Raw genomic sequence first — 20253 nt, 5'->3', positions numbered from 1 at the left:
ACTGGAGGGGCAGGGGCATAAATCACAGTATCTCCTTACTGGTGAGCAAGCACCAATTCATAGCATGAAATAGTAATTTTAACTCATAAGCTCAGCAAAATAAGATATTTTGATTTGTCAGTTCATAATTAACGTAGCTTAGTAATTAGTTATGACCTCCTTGCCAACAAAGCCATTTAGCCAGGATTAATTAGATTTCTGAACTCACTTTCTTAAATTAACTGCTACCCAACAAAAGCTATGCTACTGCAATGCTGTCCCATGCTGATTTTCCAACATTCCTCTCCTCTCTGCCACACTCGAGGGCAATGAAGACTTCACCCAACTCCAAGGACACCCTATTCAGCCAGATGGCAAAACACAAACTACCAATCATATAGTGGGCCACAGATCCTGTTCTGGGAGTCAGGAGCATCCACATTTGTAAACTAGCTCCCTCTCAAAATGCTTGTGAAGGTTTCTAGTCCATTCCATCCTAAAGAGCACATTTGCACAACAGGCAAAAATTGTTTCTAGTTCTTCAATCTCTTCAGCGTGATTCTCTTTTCAGAGAAAACAGCCTCAAGTTGCATCAGGAAGGTTTAGATTGGATATCAGGAAGTATTTTTTCACAGAAAAAATGTTCAAGCACTGGAACAGGCTGCCCAAAGAAGCAGTTGAATTGCTATCCCCAGAGGTATATAAAAGATGAGATGTGGCACATGGGCATGGTTTAGTGGTGACTTGGCTGTGTTAGCTTAATGGTCCATGATCTCAGGTTCTTTTACAGCCTAAACAGTTCAGTGACACAGGGTGGCCTCCACTGCCTGCTCCGACACTCACAGCTCAGCTTGGTCCTGCAGAACCTGCAGCTTCCTAAATAAGGAAGTTCAGAGCCCATTAGTACTCTGGGCATGCTCCATTTTAGCAAAGGAAATCAGTCTAGCAAAATAAATTGAATGGAGACATTGAATCAGGTTGCTGACCCACCTACTCCACGCTGCCTCCTAGTCCAGAAAGGCTATCAAGCCCTCGAGAGAGTCGAAGTATCTACTCATTTTCCATTTATGCTTGCTTTAATCTTACAGTAGTTAAAATAATAAAAATAACTACCATGGAAAATAAGTTGCATCAAAGAGTATACACCCATCTAACCATCCTCCACCTTTGTCTGCTTCTTTACAAGGCTGCATTCAGTATTTTACAGCCAGGGGGATAGGAAAGGATGCATGGTAAGAAAGTACTGATTTTTTTTTTTTTTTCATAGCTTCCAACTGTGCACATAGACAAAACAAAGTGCTTCAAACCCAAAGTTCCACAGAGGTCACATCACCTGTTCCACATACTCCACCCCTTTCCCAAACTGAAGCTTTCACAACAAATTCAAGTATTCAAGACACCTTTGTCTGAAGACATAATTTTGAATGCTAGTGCCGACATGCAAACTAAGGCTAGCTCCAGAAACACCTCACATGAGACCTACAGAGCCTGGCACACAGCTCTGAGAACACTGACATTGCTAGCATTCTTGTTTCAGCACAAACCCTACCTCCTCTGCAGCTGCAGACAAGGTTTGATGATCACAGCACCTTTTTCATCCAAAAGTATGTTCTGATTTCCAAGACATTTATAGAAACTATTCACTGCTGTGCGGATTACTGTTGTACAAACCATATATCATCCAGCTGAGGTCAAGTGTCCTGCTTGTTTGAATGCTGGTTCCTGCAGAGGCTGTTGACAATGGCACACATATTGAAAGGTTATTATTTCTAGGTCTGTGGTGCCACCTGACAACCATTAAGTACACCTTCCTGATGCAAGCAGCTTTTACTAGCAGCTTGGATGGGAAATCTTACCCAGTGTGCCTCTTTCTTGTGGCACATCCAGGTAATACAAGGGCAGGACAGAACTAGCTCTCACAGAAGTGTCAAGGGTTTTTATTGACAACATGAGCACTGTCCATCACGGAGCCCATTTGTATCAGCCAACAAGAAAGGTTCCTTGGAGAGCTTTCCAAAGCTCCATGAAGGTACTATCTTTTATGTTCACATCTGTGCATCATACATGCAAGTGAAAAAGAGGGAGGGAGGGGGGAGAGGGAGAAGAAAGGAAGAGATAGGCATGGAATGTCAAAGTAGTTTCCATTGGCTTCAGCAAAAACTAAAAGACCCACAAAATATAAAAAACAAGCAATTTTCCTAGGCTAAATATTGTACAAGGAGTGGAGAAAAGTCAGACTTCAGCATCACATTTACACAAAATGACACACATTTACACATTTACCTGACTCACTAAGTCAGTGGCAGTGGATCACTCCATGCAGCTCCCCCCACCTTTACTTCTGACTTTTCTCCTACTGGCTTCACTTCTGCACTTACCAAATCATAGTTTCTGGGCATTTTATCCTTCTTGTTGTCCTTCTGTTTCCCAGAGCATCCCCTCTATTAGCTGCCTTACCCCACCCATCTCCTTCCTCAGCAAACTGACAAAAACCAGATTTCTGCCGAAGTCTGTTTTCCCTTTTCCTTCCTCTACAGGTTCCCCTTACAAGGGGTTTGGGGGAAATTAAAAGGCTGCAGTAGCATTCCTTTCCAAGCTACCAACCAACTCAGCATTTCCCTATCTCATGGGACACATGACTGCAGGCAGAGTTCATTTGTCAAGTCCTCCTCTCCCAAATGCACAGAGCCTATGCTATAAAGAAGATGCAGAGGAAACAAAACTCCATTAAGACATCAAAATAAACATTAGTTTTCTTTTTTTTTCCCCCACAATATACTCCTTTCATGCCACTACAAGAATAAATGAAAAGAGCAAAGAGTCCCATCCCTTCAAAATTGGTCCATTTCTCAATTTCTGGCTCATACTTTGCTCTCTTCCCCATCCCACTCCCCCCCCCCCCCCCCCCCCCCCGAAGCTATTCAAATGAGAGTGCAATAGCTTCCTATGCACTAAATGCATGGGGGAAAAAAAAGACTTTGATAAGAGCAAAATCTTTTTTACACTGCATTGGTTGCCATGGGAAGCTTGATCAGAGCAAAGCAGTGTCTATAGAAGCTGGTGTTAATTTTCTATGTGGCACTTCTTCCTGCCAAAAAGCTTCTTTAATTCACAGCCAGTACTGGGAGTGATTTGGTTTACTCCGAGTGAGGGGTTTGCAGTGATGAGAGGATGCTCACACTGACTATGTAACTGAATAGGTATTTTCATGCAAACTGTATTAATTGCATGCACGCTGAGAAGAAAGATCTATCTGTTGAGAGGTTAAGAGCTGCGTGTCACTGCCTTAGCAGAAAAACCTCTGGAGCTTCCTGTACCAATCCACGATAGAGAAAACTAAAAAGGTGGGAGCCTGAGAGGTGCAGATAAATTCATGCTTCAGAAACCAACACAGGCTAATAAAGAGCCACGAATACTGAACAAGGATCCCACTGTGAAAAATAAAGTCAGTGATATATTTAGTGTCACTAAACTAATAGTGTAGAAATTTCTGATTGCCAAGCAGGGATACGCTTGCTCTATTTAAAAGGCTGCATAGCACCCCAAATATGCAGGAGTAGGATCTCAAGCACATCACACAACAGGCTCTGCTCCAAAAACTACAGGAAGAATTGTAACAAACTGAAATCCAATTTCTTGCCCCCAACAGCCCAGTCCTAGGGAAGAACAGGGCATATTTTTAAGGTACTTGTCCAGACTCTTTTCTCAGCCTTTGACTTTCAGAAATATCTTACAACAGTGTACACTCACACCTAGAGTAGAGAGAGCAGCAGAGGAAATTGCAGCAGAGCTGAACTGACAAGGATTTATAAGGATAATCCCCAAACAGACAAGGGTAGCCTCTGTTCTCACCACCATTTCAGCCTACTGAATTCACCTTGTCCATTACAGTAACTGAGTCTCAAAGCTGAGGGCCCCACCAAATCCCCGCCAATACCTATGTGATCTGATGACATCCAGAAAAACAGGCAGCTTTCTCTCCCTGTCATCTGGCAAGGATGCTACCATCCTCATGATCTGCTGCCAGTGTGGTCTGTGCTTGTCTACCTGAACAGGCCCTGCTGCAGATGAGGGGACAGGGATGAGTGCCAGTATGCTGGGTTTGCATAACTAATTTTTGGTGAAGAGGAAAAAGCCCAGAAAGCTTTTCCTCAGCTCCTTCCCTGCACACAGAGGGCCAACATAAACTCCTGCCACACACAGCAGAGTTTCCACTGGCAGCTCTCAGTAGCCCCATTTACACCTACCAGACTGTACCTTTAAAACAACCAGCTAACCTCAAGCTGCAGATGGCAGGGAACAGATGCACAGATCTAAAGCAGTGCCCAAAACACTTTAAAGATACTTTAAAAAACTCAACACATGAACAGATAAAAAGATCCAATAATGAGAAGAGATTTTAACATCAACCAGCCCAGACCTCTCTTCCTGCATACACAAGGTATCACTGAAGTTTCAGCTTTACCAGGACCACAGATGAGAAACTGCAGAAGTTTTCCTTCCTGCCTCCTCCTAGAGTAAAGGTGCTACCTGTCCACATAGGCTGGCTACAGTGATTTCTAGCAGGTCCAGCTGATCTCACTGCAATATATCCTCATCCCCCACCAACTCTTACATATGAAAAATCCTTAACCTACCATCAGAGGCTTGCATGTTATTTCAAGGTCTATTTTTAAGGAGGCAGAGCAGAAGAAGAGGAGAAGGATTTTGAAATTGGCAACCCTTCTGACATTGGGTTATAAGACAATATAAGCAAATATAAGACAGGGTGATGACTCAGGAAAACACTTGGTCCAAAATGGATGCAGAGAGGAAAGACAGCCTGGGTCCCATCTCCCACTGGATAAGTGGTACACAATTCCAGTGGAGCCACACTGGAGCCACAGACATTGCAGCAGTGCCCTTAGGAGAGTGATGGCTTTTTACAGAGCTGCACAATAAAGAGGCACCTTTTCTGGGAGGCAAAGAGCTAAGTAAGACATAGATTGTGAAAGACTTGGGCAAGAAGTGCATGTAGGGAAAGCAGAGGGGGGAAAAAAGGCCTCAGAGGAAAACGATGAAATTTAAACCAGCTTACTAACTGGCAATCATTACAGTTGCAAGGAAGATGAAAATGTTTCCAGTTAATTGTCATGGCTCAGAGCTATCTAGTCACCAGTGATTCAGCAGGAACTTCACCTTCAAAACAGCCCCATTCCTTTCAACACGTCAAAGCCAGGAGAGGGAAAAAGAAAACCCGTCATGAATGAGAAACCAGGAATAAAACCCTGTCCTACAGAACCAGGGACAGACCACCTCTGCTGCACTGCAGAATACTCCACATGTCCTCCAGCCTGCAGCAAAGGTAGGTAGAAAAATTAAGCCATGCAAAGCAGCAGCTGTACTTACAGAGACTGAAATGTCTGTCAGTCTGCACATCTGAGAAGCTTCAAAAGAGACAGGCACTGATGACAAATGCTTGTACAGACACACACATATGTAGGTATATACACAGACACATGCATACATATGGGTCACAGCTGACTAACATTTACACATAGAGTGCGCATATTTCTCCCTCCCTCTCTCCAAAACCACTCACTTCCCTAGGGGCAGGGAAGCAATGCCAGCAATACACCTACATGAAGTATCAAATCAACTGGGCTAGGAGTTGCAGAGATGCATTTTATTTCAGCACTCTTGCCAAACACCCACGGAATACTGCAGATGAGCAGCAGCCCCGGGGTTAGAGCAATGGGCAACTGATGATGGATAGACTGGAGGAACAAAAGGATCACTGAGGTAGTTAATGACCAGAAAATGTGCTGATCAGACAGACAAGAAAGACTGAGAAGCACTAGGAAATGGAGCCTTGAGCAGTATCTGGCTGATTCCAGGTGTGACCAAAAGAGATGAAACAAACAGCCAGAAAATGGCTCTAAACCTGAAGACCTTCACATGCAAAAGAGAGAATGCAACTTCTTCCAGGATGAACACTACAGAATCACAGCATACTGTGTTAATTCTTGGGAAAGGACCTGTTTCCATATGCTGAGATGTCTCAAAGCTGTCCTAGGCACATCAACAAGAAAAAAAGAACAACTATCTGTCCTGATAGACCAGCCAAGACACCTGCTTTGGGGATCTCTTGCTCCCCAGTTGTGCTCCACCCCTCCACAAGCTCTCAAGATCCAGTCCCTCTTCAATCAGTATCTGGCTGACAGCCCCAGACTTGCCATTTTCAACCACAGGCTACAAGCTTTTTACTGAATCTCAAAGGCCTTCGGCTTCCTGGGTTTGCGTGCTCTGAACTTTTCTTGACCTGCTTGTAGCTCTGCTTTACTTGGTTGAGCTGTGACAGCAATTTCTCTAACTGACCAGGTGTCTATAGATGATTTGTTTTAGTTCTGTTTATCTTTAGTGGAGTATAACCATAGTTTTGTATAAACAACGTTAACCAACAGCTATTTTATGTAGACTGAGATATTTACAACTAATGACTGCATAGTGGAGAAAAATGCAGGCATGGTATGAGAGCAGAGGCCTTGAGAAGTGGAGAAGCAGGATGCAGTGCAGAGGAGTACAGGAATGGGATGATAAGAGAGGAGGCACATGCTTGCCATTGGAGACCAAACTGCTGCAAACAATTCACGCACTATCTCTTGAAAAAAAAAAAATACAGAGCTGGAGCTGAAAAAGACCAGCTTAGGAGTAGCAAACAGAACAAAGACAAATTATCCAACATGCATTAATGACACCATATATAGTGAATTCCAGAAGCACTGTGGAGTTGTACAAGTGCAAGATGTGCAAGTGCATTAGCAAACATGAAAAATTACCCAGATCAACCCTGGAGTAAGGAAGAAACCAGTAAAACCCACATCATACTCTTCCCAGAGAAGGCCTACAAAGCTGAAGATTTACCCTCAACAACTGATTTTAAGATCCAGAGGAGCAGCATAAGGGTGAGCATAACACCAGGAAAACCAAACAGAAACAAAGAAACATATTACAGTTTTAATTGCATTATCACAATTATTGAGACATTTTTATATAGAACTACCCTAATGCATTATTAGTGCTTCTTTTTCTGTCATAATTAGCAGTAAAGTAAAATGATTCCTGAATTAGAGTGTTATGAATTCAGTTATACCAGCAATAAATTCCTGACCTTTTTTATTTATGCACATACACAGCCCGTATATAAAGGATGCTTCCTCTTGGCCTATGACCAACAAAGCCCAAGGGAAACACCTCAGAGAAAAGAAAGGACACACATAGAGGAGAAGAGAAAGCAATGAAAGACAAGTTCAAGAAAAAAAATTAAAAATTTTAAAAATAGGCAAAGAGCAATTTAGAGGGAAAGGCAAGAAAAAGAGAACTCAAAGTTTACAATAAAATTACTGCAGAATAATCAAATTTGCCATCAAGTGCTGAGCAAATTCAGCTTTCCAGCCCAATGGTATAACAACAGAAGATGGGAGCTCTCTGAAGGTACCCTCCTGGGATCAAGCAGCTCCTTGCAGATATTTGCAGACTCAGATGGGATTACACAGAGAAATCTGTCTCTACACTTCAGATTTGCAACAACAACTTTGCAAGAGCAGTTGACACCATGTCATGAAGCCTCAAAAGCAGAATATGTGTCCTCCATTAAAACCAAGACCCAAAGGAAAAATGACCTGCTTTCAAGCAATTGGCCAACACCTCTGTTTCCAGCAGCATGCACAGCCCTCATTGTGCCTGAGCAGCTCAAGAGCAGGGAGAAAGATCCATATATTAAACTAATCATCTGGGGCAGACCAACATGACAGCTCATGGCTGATGCCTCAGGGCTTTGTTTTACCATGAGCACAAAGTGTATCAATATTAAAATGGAATCATTCAAAGGAACAAAACAAAAAAACAATGAAATTAAACCCTGTCTGCCATCCCCCTCCCCTCTACCATCTTCCTGGACAGTCACAGGTTTGGTAAAGTAGTGGGCAGACCCCTCCAAGGTCCATTGACCCATTATTGATCTCTCCTGCATTCCAGAGCAGGCAGAAAAAACCCCCACTGCAGCCAAGAAACTGGAGCAGCTTTTCCCCTTGAATGCTTCAGTAAGCATAATCCAGGCTACATCTCTGCAAGAGTGTCAAACCGAAAAAAAAACAAACAAAAAAAACAAAAAAAACCAAAACAAAACAAAAAAAAAAAAAAAAAAAAAAAAAACACCAAACACACACAGAGAAGAAGAAATGCTTCTTGGAAAGCATGAAGTTAATGAATTACTTGTTCAAATAGACAGTTGTTTTTTGCTGCTCCTCTAGGCATGGGCAAAGCTCACAGTTGGCTTAGGCAGCAGGCTGCCAGATCCACAGAAAGGCACTAAAGCCTCCTGCCAGCCTTGCCTACTCAGCACCCTACAAGGTTAGGCTGGCAGATGCTGAAAGAAGGGGCAGGGAGGGCTTGCTCCTTCCCACAAATGTCCCCACCACAATACACAGGATGCCTGCTGCAGCTCCAGGCCCAAACATCCACAGGTCATGCCAGCTCCCTCTCCCACCCTTGCCACTTTCTCACAGATGTAAAAGCTCAGACACTGCCAGACGGGCGAAGTTCAATTCTGCCCATGTTATCTTTTTAGAAGCCTTGTGATAGCTCTGCCTTTAACAAAATATGAACATTTACTTCTGCTTTACCTTTATTTCAGCATAATACACAGCATTTTAAATGCACTGAAATTTTTCTTCTGAATAGTTAATCAACATCACTTGTCAGGAAATCTGAAAAGACAGCTGGAAGGAAAAGCAAGCATGATAAAACTCAGTTTTGCTTTCCTGTATATATCTACACCTCCTGTCACAGAGAAATGTTGTCAGGTTAGAGTCCAATACTAAGAGTACTTCCTAAAAAGTATTAGGGCAGCATTGAAAAAGCATAACAACTGACTCCAAAGGCAAGAAATTGGCTGGTATCAGCTCTGCCTTTGGCTGCCAGCTGAAAGAACCACTTTCAGGTGCACAACAGGTCAGTGTGTGCATGCATTGCAGGGCACATCTTCCACTGCAGCAGGGAGGGGGCCAAGTCCTGCAACTGGTTCCTAAGCAATAGTGAGGGCATGCTTACAATAAACAAAATACACCATTTCTTGGCACTTCTTAGCTAACATCCTAACACAATACTCTTTCACCTTTAACTCGTTGCCTTCGGCCACTGAGTGAAACCCAAGACAATCTACAGTGACAGGTCTTCCAGAAAGAGGAAAATGAGTGACTCCCTGTTGTTCACACCTGATGATGGGATATGTCCTTTGGACTGTATATACTTCTTTTAAGTCAAACTCTGTGATTTGTCTCAAGGTTGCCAGGAGACACAGTGCCTGTTTTGAGATTCTTAGAAAGGGTGGAGCTCGGCTGAGGCGGCTGGTATCTCATTTTCATCCCAGACTTTGCTATTCAGCCCCCACTCCCCCCCTCCTTGCTCTTATGCAAGCTCAGGACTTGGCTCACAGGCCAGTGGTGTTGCTGCACTAAGGCACTGGTTGCTAGGAGGTGTAACTGGAGAGATCCAGAGCAGGTAGAGCAGAGAGCAGGCTGCTACCTGCAGGTACACAGGCACTGGTCTCTCTGTCATCCCCCTCCTTTCTCAGATAATGGGCAAACCCCAGCAGGCTACAGAGCTTCAAGCTGAGAAAAGGCCTACATGTTCCAAAATAGCTGAGGTACTGAGAGCTTTGCAACACTCCCCCTTCCCTATTTCACTAGCATGCAATAGCTTTCCAAACCTGTCAAAGCTTCCCACTTGCAGGGCTCGACCTGTGTGTTTAGCTCTGTTATTACAAAAAACAAACATGCCTATTCTCTTGCTTCCATTTCTTTACATATAAAGTGCAAGCCTATGACCCTCACCATGGGACTGCTTCCCAGGCCTCCTCCTACCCTCCCTATTTTTCTTTTAAATAGTAACTTCCCTTTAGTTCATGTACTGGTTAATGAGATCAAAGCACAAAGTAACAAACCAGCCATCTATATGGGATTATTACCAGCTTGCCTCCCAATTTTAAAATGCAATTGACACACTCAAGTCTTGAGGACAGTAAGGGTTTCTCTTAAGGCAGGTAAAATCAGATATATCCAATAAAATCACTAAAACAGCAACTGCTGTAGCTACTGTGACAGGCATTATGGTACTTTCCTTTTGAGGGAACTGGAATATTTACCACAGAACTAGAATGGCAGCAATAAGAAGCATATACTACGCAGTTTTCCTTAATACAGCTTATCAGGCAACCCAAACAGCAACAAACTTGCAAGACTCCTCCAAAAAGCCCTACTTTTTCCTGCTCACAGCCTTGGGAATCCAGCACAGGGAAATTTCAAGGACAGTTAAGTGCTTTTGCTGTGACAAGAATTTTCATTGCAGCCTTGCAAAGATAAAAGCATTCACATTTCCCTGCTCTCACTTTCTTCATCACTAACATTTTTGGCAACAGCAAGAATCCACACTAACATTAATCCTCTTGAGGACTCAGTTGATACTTTTGGCCCACCAAGAAACATTGCACAGGCAATGCCCAGACCTGCCACACTGGCTGTGTGACAGTGTGGGACAGAAGCTACCTAACTACTTGCCCTACCCACAGGACTCAACTTCACACCACTGCTGCATCATACACAGAACAAAACCCCTCTCCAAGATTTTCCATCACTGGTAGGAAGAGCACATGCACACTGCCTACACAGACAGTACAACCAATGAGCCTTCTTTGGCCCATAATAAGGGTACTGAAATTTATTCTTAAGCTAAAAACCATCCCCAACCTCACCATCAGTTAAGACCAAAAGTAGCTTATAGCTAACACAACTGAACTCCATCCTATTTCCTTCTACAAACTATTCTGAGAGCATTTCTTTCCACCACTGCCTCATTTTACTTTCCTCTTCCTCAAAAAACCAGGCTTACTCAGCACTTGGAACAGGTGAAAACAAAGACACAGAAGAAGTGGAGCCAGTACCATCTGGTGTCTTTTGCCATAATCACATCCTTAACTTTGTGTGTATACATGTACCACAGCATCAGCTGAGCTCATGTCCCATTCATGGAACCAGCTGTGGGACTCTGAGCAGGAGCATCACACTGCAGAGGCTCTGAAAGGCAGCACAACATGTCTTTGTGGGCTTCACCACCTTAAGGGAAGGTGTGTGTGTGGTCTTGGGAGAAGAGTGTCCAAACTAGCACAGGTAAGGATTGGTACAACACAGCATCTTTCACACTATCCCTTTTGTTCCTTTTTTTAATATAGTCATTATTCAATACCCAACTCCTATTATCTCTAAGGGAGAAAACAGAAAACTATTGTTTTCATTTTTAGGAAAAGTTGCAAGCTGAGAGAAAAAAAAAATGTGATTTTCTCTACCAGCCAGTCCCACAACAGACTAAAAATACAAAGAAGTCTGTTCTGCATGCCCGACAATAGACTGGCTCTTCCCTATTGCTGGTTTTTTTTCAGAAAAGTCTTCCTGTCCTTTGGACAAACCCTCAGTATCATTCCAAATACAGAGCAGCAAAGAATACAGAACAACACACTTCAGGGGAGACACCACCCAATGTACTGCACGCAGGTGTGGAATCCTCAGGACAGGAAAGACATGGACCTGTTAGAGCAAGTCCAGAGAAGAACCACAAAAATGACAGAGGACTGGAACATCTCTCATGTGAGGACAGGCTGAGAGCTGAGCCTGGAAAAGAAAAGGCTCCAGGAGACCTTACTGTGGCTTTTCAATACTTAACAGCAACTTACAAGAAAGATGGGAACAAATTTTTTTAGCAACTTATCACTGTTGCAGCAGGAAATGGAGGGAATGGCTTTAAGCTAAAAGAGAATAGATTCAAATTCGATTTTTTTTCCAAAAAAAGTAATGTGGTGAAGCACTGGAACAGGTTGTCCAGAGGAGTGATAGATAAACAAACTAGTTTAATTGAAGATGTCCCTGGTCACTGCAGCGTGGGTTAGACTAGGTGGTCTTTAAAGGTCCCTTTCCAACCCAAATTCTATGCCTTTCCTGGACCCAACCTTGCAAATCTGAAGGTGAGAATGGGCAGGAAGAACAGAGTTATCAGCTCACCTCTCAACTGAATTCAGTTTTCTGCTCAACTAGAAGCAGGTTTCCCACATCCTAAGGAGATCCTCAGGCTCCTTTTTCTGGAGAAAAGCATCTGCCTCCTCTCATAGATTCCCTTTCTCCACAAATTTTCTGTGAAACACGTCCCAGAATGTTTCATTTCAGCTGGACCATTCCCTTGAAAAATTAATTCAATCCAGATATCAAAAACCATCTGGCAGTCTAAACAAGTCAAGGATTCCTGTTGTGGCTTTTGAGGATTTGATTTGGGTTGGTTGAGGTTTACTGGCTTGTGTTGTTTTGTTTTAATAAACAACAGCAAACTTTTACCAAGGGTCACCACACTTCACCTTTGATTCACCCCTGAGAGCAGAGAGTGGGTACTGCCTGTCACAGGTCCTGGAACTGGAAGGGCTGCAAAGAAGAGACACAGATTGCATTCCTTCTGAGACAGGAAGTTCTGTAGCCAGACAGGGATGCAGCAACATGCTCCTACACTGAGTCCTGCTGCAAAGTCCAGCCTTTCCAGGTGCCTGACAGAAAGAAGGAATTACAAAAGCATGGATGAGCACAGGCTGATCCCAGATAGAGTGGGTTGCACAAAGAAATTTTGGGGCAAAAGGGCTCGTATCACGTGGCTTCTCTTGAAAGACAGGGAATAAATAGATACATTGGTACCTGGAGGCTTGAAGGAGGATGCCCTATCAGACCTATTGCTGATGCCAGACCCTCAAATAGTAACTGTAGGATAAAGCATCACGTTACATCTCTGTTTGTCCCAAGCTGTAGCTACAGAACAGTGACCCACCTCCCTGTAACCTGAAGGCTGGATTAGTGTATGGCACTCAGGACAAGTACCCAGAAGCTCTGCGTGCAGGAGAACAGCACTCTGTGTACAGCACAACAGCAGCTTGTCTCAAAGGGACCTGGCAACACCAAACATCAGCACTGGCCTGACTTGCCTTTCAATACCAAGAGTGACACAACGTAGAAGTCACACAAGGTCCGAAGTGAAGCATTCCACAGGATTCCCACTGTCCACCACAAGAGCTACTCCACAGCTGGCAAAGACAACATTAACCACTCCCCATCCAGCAGCTGAGCTCTCAGACTCAGTGGCTCAGCTACCAACACATTCCCTCCAGCTGTCTGACAGCACCCCAGTGCTGCAGTCTTCAATGAATGCTGCAGTACTTTTGGCACATCTTTTGACTTTTTGACAGTCTCCCTCTGGTTTATTAAGCTTTTCTGCCCAGCTATTTTGAGGTTTTGTCCTATTTTTCTCCCTTTTTTGCTGGGCAACAGGTTTGCTGCAGGTCTGAATCTTTACAGCCACCTCATTATTCAAGATTCTACCAAATGTTATGTCCTCCACTGGTTGTCAAAGGTAAAGAACTTTAATTAATTAGACAAGAGATGAAAAGCAGCCCCCCTCCACACACACACACACACACACACTAGGGTACTGGCTGACGAAAACAGCCTGGAAGTCAATTTAACAGGTTTTACTCCAATTCTGGTAAATACTTAAACCAGGGGAGTTTGCCTACAGCTCCAGGTGATTGCTAGTACTGCTTCTTCTGCCAAACCAAAAAAGGTTACAGCTGAACTGATCAACACACAGCTGTAGAGCAAACAATTCTTTTTAGGTACAGTTTTATTAAAGACATGGATTCAATGTGGAAGAGTCTCCAGTACTCACAAAGAGGGAGACCAAGAAAAAAAAATGTAAAAATTCCTGTCTAGCTGTTATGGACATGTGGAAACAGCTCTCACATAAAAGACTGCCTGCCCCTACTCCAGCAGGCAGCACCTATTCTATCTGAAGTGTAATGATGGGGATTCAGAACTGGATCCAGCTGCTACCTACATTTGCAGAGGGCAATTGCTCCAGTCTGCATGACTGTTACTTGTGAATGTCATGGGTCAACTGTAAGAGAGCAGAGGAGAGGTCATAGCCTCCTTAAATCCACCTCTGATAATTAAAATATAAGTTACAATTATTTGGCCTGAGAATAAAGCATTGTTGCAAAGGACTCTTCTGTCCCAAGTGCAGACTTCACTCTCTTGCCAGAAAATAAGACTTCATCAGCTTTCTTCAGCCCACCCTTCTTCTCTACAGCTACTTCTTCAGCTATACCCTCCCCTCCTCATAATCTATACTAAAAAAGCACAGTAGTGAACAAAGTATTTCACACCTCAAGTCTTCAGGCCTCAATGCAGACACATTCCTTTCTCTCTAGAGGGTATTTAAGACAGGGAGACTTGAGAGACAAAGTATCTCTTCTTCTTTTTGAGAAATCTGCTACTGCTGGGGAAGGAAAGGGAAGGAAGGGTTTAGCTACTTTTTATCATCTTTTTGGACACATCTTTTTGAAGCCCAACTTTGTTCACTTTTGACACAGAAAATTTTGTTTGGTTTGGTTGTAATGGCCCAACTCAAACCACAGCAGTGTAGATTCTAATTATATTTAACAATCACACTTAAGGGGATTTTCTTATCTTCATCTCTGAGCCCATCACCACAATTATGCCAGCTGGAAAATCTCCCCAGATGTCGCGTTAAGCACAGTAGCCTCACAGAAGAAATGTATTAACAACACTCCAGATTCATGGGAGATGAGGAGGGGAAAGAGGTCTAACTCTTGAAAGGCAACTGTCCTGTTTCAAAGAGGACAAAGCAAGCTGCCTCTGATGTGATTAAAGATATGATATTTGCTTTGAACCATACACAAGAACTTCTCTTCATTTTATGGTAGGTTTCTACATCTCTACAATGCCACAGGATTCTCCATTACAAAAGAACATAGAAAAAAAGCAGAGAGCTTCTCCTTCAGAGCTTTTGGTAAGTAAACTTGAAGGAGGCAGCACCAGCAGGAGTGGATTTATTATTGGCAGCCCAGCAGCTCAAATATTTCAAAATCCCCTGTACCAATTCAGGCTGGGATACAGCCCGACAGCATTAGTGTTTATGCTAATGCAAAAATCAGTGAAGAACTGTACTTGCACAGAGCAGTAGAACTTTGCTCAAACTGCACATGTACCATGTACTGGCTCTACAAGGAACAAAGGATTCCTCTTGTGCACCTAGAGTTTTCTAAACGCAACTGCCATTGTGGCACCCAAGGAATAACAACCATTAGTTAATAAAAACAGGCACTGGAATAAGGCAGGAATATTTGTTATCTTACAAATTAGGATTTCGTTGTCCATGTCACCACTAATTCTAGCCTGAACAAAATAGTCATAAGTCTTGGAAAGATCCCAGTTCAGAATAGAATTTTTGCCTTGTTCACCATCAGTCACCTGTTAGATTTGCCTCTCACAATTTGTTACTGCACCTAACTGACCAAAACCCTCCACTTCAAGGAAGAAAGAAGGAGCAAGGCAACATCATACCTGGTCAAGTTATGCAATGTTTATCCTAAATGTTATTCTTCCATTGTGGGTTATATACAGGTTAAGATAAAGGGAAATTGTTCTAAGTCGATGATTTATTACCTTGTGAAGTAATCTATCTGTATAATGATGGAAAATTATGGCTAAAACTTTCCAAGAGATTCCACATGTGGATGGGCTGGAACTGGAAAGAGGTATTTGAGAGCAAACCAACAATCACTTCTAGAAAAGAAAAATTTTCATTCTTTCAGCTTCCAGAGGGATTTACCACTCAGCTATGTGAGACAGCTACACATGTGTTGAGCAGGCCCCTGGATGGATTAAAACCAATTCACTCATTTCCTGTTCATCCCCTTCCTCCCTTTGCTGTGGTAGAGACCATCATCACTACCTGTCAGTGCAGGAACTGACAGCCAGGAGGGGTATGACTCAGAAGGGCTGAGAGTTAAGTGGCTTCCACTCCATACTGCAAATCAGCTGAGGATGAGGGGTGTAACAGGGAAAGACACAGTGAAAAGAGCTGAGACTGGGGCTGGATATTGCTGCAGTGCAGGCACACCACAGGCTGCTGCACTGACATGCAGCATGCACAGCACAATTACAGTAAAATAAAATTTGACTGAAACAACTGTGCAGTTTTCTGATTTGAACACTCATACAATCATTTACTTTGGAATATTACTTGTCCTATCTCCAAAACAAAACAAACAAACAAACAAAAACCCCAAGGTGATAAAGCTAAAGAAGGAACAAGTCTAACTCTTCAACCAGATCATGCAGCAAAAAGTAGCAGGAAAAAAGACTCAGTATCTTCATTCTAACTTTGATCATCCATCTTCTATTGTCCCTCCCTTCCTATCTACAAATAAGGATGATACATTCTGAAATGGGACAGAATACAGGGGCATCCAAATCATGTGTTAAGCAAATGTACTGCTCACACACACAGAGCTAGCCAGGGGCCTGTGCCTGTACTGTCTACAGTAATTTCTGAGAGAAAGCCAGAGAAGCTCATTTTACTATGTGTCAGACAGAATTCTCTATATTAAACCCATATCTGCCTTTAGCAGGAGCTGCTGTATATAAAGAACTATGCAAGAGCTGAAAGGGCAAAAGAATAAAAGAATATGCATGCTGAGATTGATCAACTCAGCACATGAGCTATGTATCAAATACCAGTCTTCCCAGTAAGGAGCACCAATGTAAAAAAATCCCTGCAATCTATCAGAGTGGCTCCTAATTGATGAGCAAAACTAGAGGGTTGCTTAAGTTGACCAGAGCATTACAGCATAGTATTTAAAAGGCACTGCACACAAAAGGGACAAACTGCTAGGTTCCTGCTCCTAAGAAGAAAAAGCACAGGATGGTTCCTCAAGCAGGCAAGTGCCTCACCAGAAGATCAGGTACTCAACCAGCTATCAGGATCAGCTGAGAGCCAAGAACAGAAGAGCAATGAGAAGTAAAATCAACCAACCAGTGACACCAACCTACAAGGCTTAAAAAACAACAGCAAACAAAACACTGAAACCAGATAAGCTGACTAAAGCTATCTTAGCTGCTAGTCTAGAATTTAAATGATAGACATTCCACACACCCTTTTTCCCTTTTCTAATGCTAGTCATCCTCAGAGGATTTTCTTAGTTTTGTTTCTCTTCCTGTTTCTAGGAAACAAGAGCCTCGACTAGCTACTGGAAAAAAAAATAAAAAGAATAAACTGAGAAGAGCAGGGAAAAATGCAAAGCAGGGGAACTAAAACAAAAGAAGGTCAGACCATTGGTCATACCACAAGAGGTAAAAAATTTCATAGATTTCTGTACCCCCCTCATTCCCCTCACAAGAACAACTTTGTTACTCACTGCAATACCCAAAGAGAGCCAATTAAGCAACTTTGGGTTTGTTTCCCTTGACAATATAAAGCCAGATGAATGCAGGCAGCAGATGCAAGACCTTAGCAAAGGATACTATTTTCTCTCTTATGTTGTCTTATCTCCCAAGACAACAGTTTTACAGACTGCAATACCTGCAGCACTCAGTGCCTTTAGCCCTTTACCACTGACATGAAGAAAAGGTCTCCTGTAACACAAGCACCCCACAAAAAACATACCAGGATCAGCACACCTGCTATCTCACACTGCCAGAGTCAGGGAGCCTCATTAGGGTCAAAGCAGAGAAAGGATAATATGTGCAAAAGCCATTGGGAAGAAAAAGAAAAAAACAATGTAACACTCAGCTCTTTGGCACCACAGTGGAGTTGGAATTACTTTTGTTGCACTGGGAATTGCTTCTTTCATCAGTTTAAGACACTTCCCAGGAGACTCAGAAACTCCAGGAAAGAGAAAACTCAGAAAAAAACAATCACATTAAAAAAAAAAAAAATTAGGCAAACCAGAGACCCAAATTAAGACTATGCTCAAAGAATGCCAAAGCTTCTTATGTGCAAGTCCTCATTCACATAGCTGCTTGTATACCTGATGTGGATGAAGTCACGATGCCTGGGGCAACTGTTTTGATCTCAACCAAATCAATCTAGGTATGTTGAAAATGTTCTTAGGAAAATACAGCGTTGTTACGTAAATTCAGCTTTTAGGGGTAGGACTGGAGGAGCAAAGCATCTGCATGCCAGCATTGCAAAACCTCCGTACACAAGCAGTGGGATGGGGAAACCACTGGAGCACAGTTGAGGATGACCAAGTTGCATGGGCAGGTCACAAAACAACTGCATGATCCACACCCAGGCTGCTACATCAGACTCATCTAGGTGGTTTGATGTCCACTAAATGCACAGTTCTGGCTGAACAATGGAACCCAGATGGTCATAATCAATGTCACAGGGTCTGGTTGGACCCCTGTCACCAGTGGTGTCCCCCAAGGTTCAGTACCAGTCCCAGTGTTGTTTAACTTGTTCATCAGTGACTTGGCTGAAGGAGCAGATCCCTCCTCAGCAAGTTCACGGATGACACAAAGCTGGGAGGAGTGGCTGATACCCGAGGGCTGTGAAGCCCTTGAGAAGGACCTCGACAGGCTGGAGAGGTGGGCAGGGAAGAACTGTCTGAAATCCAGCCAAGGCAAACACAAGGTCCTGCACCTGGGCAGGAATAACCCCAGGCACCAGCACAATCTGGGGGCCAACCTGCTGGAGAGCAGCTCTGCTGGGAGGGACCTGGGGGTTCTGGTGGACAACAAAGTGCTCCTGAGCCAGCAGTGCACTTGTGGCCAAGAAGGCCAATGGTGTCCTGGGCTGCATCAGGAAGATCATTGCCAGCAGGTCCAGGGAGGAGATCTGCTCCTCTGCTCAGCCCTGGTGAGGGCATCTGGAGTGCTGTGTCCAGTTCTGGGCTCCTCAGTACAGGAGAGACATGGAGATTCTGGAGTGGGTCCAGGGGAGGGCAAGAAGGATGAATGGTCAGCTGGAGCATCTCTTTTGTGAGGAAAGGCTGAGGAAGCTGGGCCTGTTCAGCCTTGAGAAGAGACAACGGAGAGGGCACCTCATCAATGTCTATCAGTACCTGAAGGGAGGGTGTCAGAGGATGTCAGGCTCTGCTCAGTGGTGTCAAGCAACAGGACACAAGGCAGAGGGCAGAAACTGATGCACAGGAAGTTCCACCAGAATATGAGGAAAAGCTTCTTTACTGTGCAGGTGACAATTCAGTTCTTTACTGAACAGGTTGCCCAGAGAGGTTGTGGAGTCTCCCTCAGTGGAGATATTCAAGAATCATAGGATGCAATCCCATGTCATGTGCACCAGGATGACCCTGCTTGAGGGGGCAGCTTGCACTGAATGACCCAGTGTAGTCAGTCCCCTTCTAGCCTTACCTATACTGTGAGTCTATGTAATTCAAATAGAAACAAAAATAAACAAAATTAAGCCAGTGTAACAGACAGGCCAGGATTCTTCCAAATCAAGGGACAGTCAATGGAAATCAGAATGGGAAAAAAAAAAAACAACCCCCCCCCCCAAAAAAAAATCCTAAAATACCCCACAAAAGCCAACAAAACCCAAACTGAAAAAGATTATTAGATTGTTAACTCAAGACTGTCTTGACTGCAGCAAATCACAACAGTATCACAGAACAGGCCAGCCATAGCACAAAAGCAGCAAGTCATAAAAGCCTTTAAACTTTTAGAACACACATCTAGTATATTCCTGCCCAGGCCACGAGACGTTACCACCAACAAGTAAGGACAGGAATTCCCCTGTAAAGCCCTAAGGAACCACATAACCTTTTAATTAGCCAAAAGAAACCTCAGGTGTACTCACACTTGATTAAATCAATGTCAGACATGCTCATCAAAGTACATTGCTATTAAAAAAACTAACCTATCTTCAGCTATGCAAGAGCCCAAAATACCTGTTTACTGCACTCATTTTCTTCTCTCTCTCTCCTTGCCGACTTCAAGTGTGAACATATTCAATGTCAGAAAAGATAGACAGGAAGAGGCAAAACACAGCAGAATATATTTGCCTGGCTCCAAGGAGTTCAAGCATAAAGGGTGCTGTTGAACACTGATGTGGACTTCAAATTGTCTGCAGATTAACAGACTGTCCACTGACAGAAAAAGAGGCAATAAGCAGAAATTAAAATGCATTAAATTCCATTTGAATACAAAGGAAAAAATAAATTAAAAAAAACCCCACAACCTTTATTTTTATGTTTGTACTACTCTGAGAGTAGTCAAACACTGAAACACTGTGCCCAGGGATGGTGACATTTCTATCTCTGGAGATACTCGTAAGATGTCTGTCCATAGTCCTGGGCAACCTGCTAGAGGACCCTGCTTGAGCACAAGG

The 20253-nt window shown here is 43.3% G+C and overlaps 1 protein-coding gene across 1 annotated transcript in view; it reads right to left on the bottom strand.

Annotated features, from left to right (window-relative positions):
* The window catches only part of MAPKBP1 (mitogen-activated protein kinase binding protein 1), a 93091-nt gene that overhangs the window by 44015 nt on the left and 28823 nt on the right, over nt 1-20253 (bottom strand). The window lies entirely within an intron of this gene.

This window comes from Cinclus cinclus, chromosome 6, assembly GCF_963662255.1.
Source record: "Cinclus cinclus chromosome 6, bCinCin1.1, whole genome shotgun sequence".
Classification (NCBI taxonomy): domain Eukaryota; kingdom Metazoa; phylum Chordata; class Aves; order Passeriformes; family Cinclidae; genus Cinclus; species Cinclus cinclus.
This window is presented reverse-complemented; position numbering and strand designations above follow the sequence as displayed.